This window comes from Cherax quadricarinatus, unplaced genomic scaffold (assembly GCF_038502225.1).
Source record: "Cherax quadricarinatus isolate ZL_2023a unplaced genomic scaffold, ASM3850222v1 Contig460, whole genome shotgun sequence".
Lineage (NCBI taxonomy): Eukaryota > Metazoa > Arthropoda > Malacostraca > Decapoda > Parastacidae > Cherax > Cherax quadricarinatus.
In genome coordinates, this window is record NW_027195486.1 from 18,049 (window position 1) to 21,056 (window position 3,008).

Consider the following 3,008-nt stretch of genomic DNA (forward strand, 5'->3'; position numbering starts at 1 on the left):
GATGGACTCCTGGACACATGAACCAACCTGGGGAAGACTTAGATGCAAGATTACTAAGTGTAGGATAGGAAGTGAGGAAGGGAGAATATTTGAAGGGACACAGATGGACTCCTGGACACATGAACCTGGCGAAGACTTAGATGCAAGATTACTGAGTGTAGGATAGGAAGTGAGGAAGAGAGAATATCTGAGGGGACACATGAACCTGGGGAAACCTCCTCTGCAATTTCCTAGACGGCCGTACCATGAGAATAAAATTCCAAGGCTGTTTGTTACTCTGACTACTTCACACTAAAGGCTGGAGTACCCCAGGGATCTGTCCTCTCCCCTACCCTCTACATTTTATACACTAACGACATTCCAACACCTGTATACCACAACACCATCACACTAGCCTATGCAGACGACATTACACAACTTATCACTCATGCCAATATAGATACACTCACACACAAAACACAATGAGGTCGACAGGATAGCCATCTGGGAACAAAAATGGAGGATCAAAACCAATGCAGCTAAATCCAGTATTACATATTTTAACTACAGGAAACGTGATCCTCCATTACCTGTCGAGCTCAGAACAGCTGACACCCGCACTTACATCCCCATGACACAATCTGTCACTGTCCTTGGCGTTAATCTTGACTACCTTCTTCGCTTACACGTACACATTCACTCAAGACATGCAATAGCTAGTAAGGCCCTTGCGGGCCTCTACAAGCTGAAACATGCCTCTCAACGCACCAAACTACACCTCTACAAATCCCTAATACGTCCTCTGATAACTTACTCTCCTCTAGCCCTCTCTCTTGCAGCTAAAACAAACTTACTTAAACTGCAGCGTGTCCAGAACAAGGCGCTGTGCTGGGTGCTTGATGTCAGATGGGAAGACTTCGCCACAAGCGAGTCTCTCCATGCCCAATTAGACATCCCTGCGCTGAATCTGTACTGGAAGACGCTCAGTGACAGACAGATGGACAAACTTGAGACACGACATGACTACTGAACCTCTCTCCTTGACGAAGACATTCGCAGACCCACAAACCAACACAACCTTTTCTACTCGTTGTATGATCCTGCTCCTAACCTTATTTACAGATAACCTTGGATTCTCTGACAGGTACCATTCTCTGACCCGCTTTCGCCTTAGCTTTAGGGTTAAGACATGGTTCAATTCTACACTCATCTCTAGCGCTAATCTTTGCCTGTCCCGTCCTTCCCGCTCACCCCACCGGAGTCCCAATAGAAGAGCCTGACTTTCTCTTCTCAATATCTGTCCCACGATCGCCTTCGCTGCTGGGTTAAGCCCTGGCTCTATTTCTACGACTAAGAACACTCCTCTCCAGCACTATTCTTCGTGTGTCCCGTCTTCCCCGCTCATCCCATTTGGGATCTTACCTGTGCTATCGTTTGTTCGTTAGTTACTTCAACTCGACTCACACACACACCTTCATCGACCAACGATCTCGCTTCTTTAATTACCCCGTGTTGAGAGAGACTTTCCTCAGAGTGGTGGTTACTGGACCTTCGTCTTCACCATCAGGACTGGTGCGTCGGTGGCTGCCTACCCAAGGGCAGGATGCCTCCCTCTCTGCACTCCTGTTACTGTCTGAAGTCTCCACGCCTCATCCTGTACGTGTGGTCTGCACGCCATACAGCCAGTGTTGCCTCTCCTCGGCGTTCAGGGCAAACAGTGCTCCATCAAGCTACAGCTCACCTCCTCAGTGTCCTGTGCCTCCAGCGACGGACTCCACAAGAAAACTTTAAAGTTATAACCAGGGAAGTACGTATGTCTACTTCACACGTACTTGCCTAGCCAATTATTCTCACAGATTTGGCCGCCACATCTAATTTAAGATGCTTTCAATGCCTTCCACTTCCTTCCCCCTTACCATTCCTCCTCTACCGCCAACACCTGCCTCTACTCCTGCCTCTAGGGCCTACCCTGCCTCTACCTCTTCCAAACCCAATTCTTTCTCGCTTAACCTCAAATACTCTAAATCTGATTATGCCACTATCTGTCCTGGAAATTTATTGTACCAGATCACTGGCGCACCTCAACTGAAAGTCTTTAAAACCAACTCAGGCTTCAAACTCCTCGACAGACATTCATATGAAACGTACACCTCAACCGAGACCAGACAAAAACTTCTCAGTGCTTGCTTCACTGTTATTTAGACTCCTGTCCACCTTATCTATTCCACGCAGTATTTTCCATGTCGTTATCATGTTTCCCCTGACCCTCCTGTCCTTCAGTGTTGTGAGGCAGATTTCCCTTAACTTTTCTTTGTAGGACATTACCCTTAGCTCTGGAACCAGCCTTGTTGCAAACTTTTGCCCTTTCTCTAATTTCTTGATGTATGGGCCTGACGTACACAGTGTACAGAGTCTTGAACTATTCCTTCCTGAGCTGTCGGAACGCTATTCTCAGGTTTGCCGGGCGCTCATATGCCGCAGCAGTTATCTGGTTAATGTGGGCTTCCGGAGAAGTGCTCAGTATTATACTCACCCTTGGTTCTTTCTCGTTAAGTGAGATTTGCAGTCTTTGGCCACCTAGCCTATACTCTCATCATTAACTTCACATAGTCTGCAAACAGGGACACTTCAGAGTTTATCCCTTCCGTCATGTCATTCACATATACCAAGAATAGCACTCGCCCCAGGACTGACCCCTGTGGGACCCCGCTCGTCACAGGCGCCCACTGTGATACCTCATCACTTACCATGACTCGCTCTTGTCTCCCTGTCAGGTATTCTCTGATCCATTGCAGTTCCCTTCCTGTTATACGCGCCTGATCCTCTAGCCTCTGCACTAATCTCTTGTGAGGAACTGTGTCGAAGGCCTTCTTCCAGTCCAAGAAGATGCAATCAACCCACCACTCTCTCTGATGTCTTACTTCAGTTGCCTTGCCATAAAACTCCAGTAGGTTTGTGACACAGGAATTACCCTCCATGAATCAGTACCAGCTGTCGTTTATAAACTTGTTCCGTTCCAGGTGCTCCAC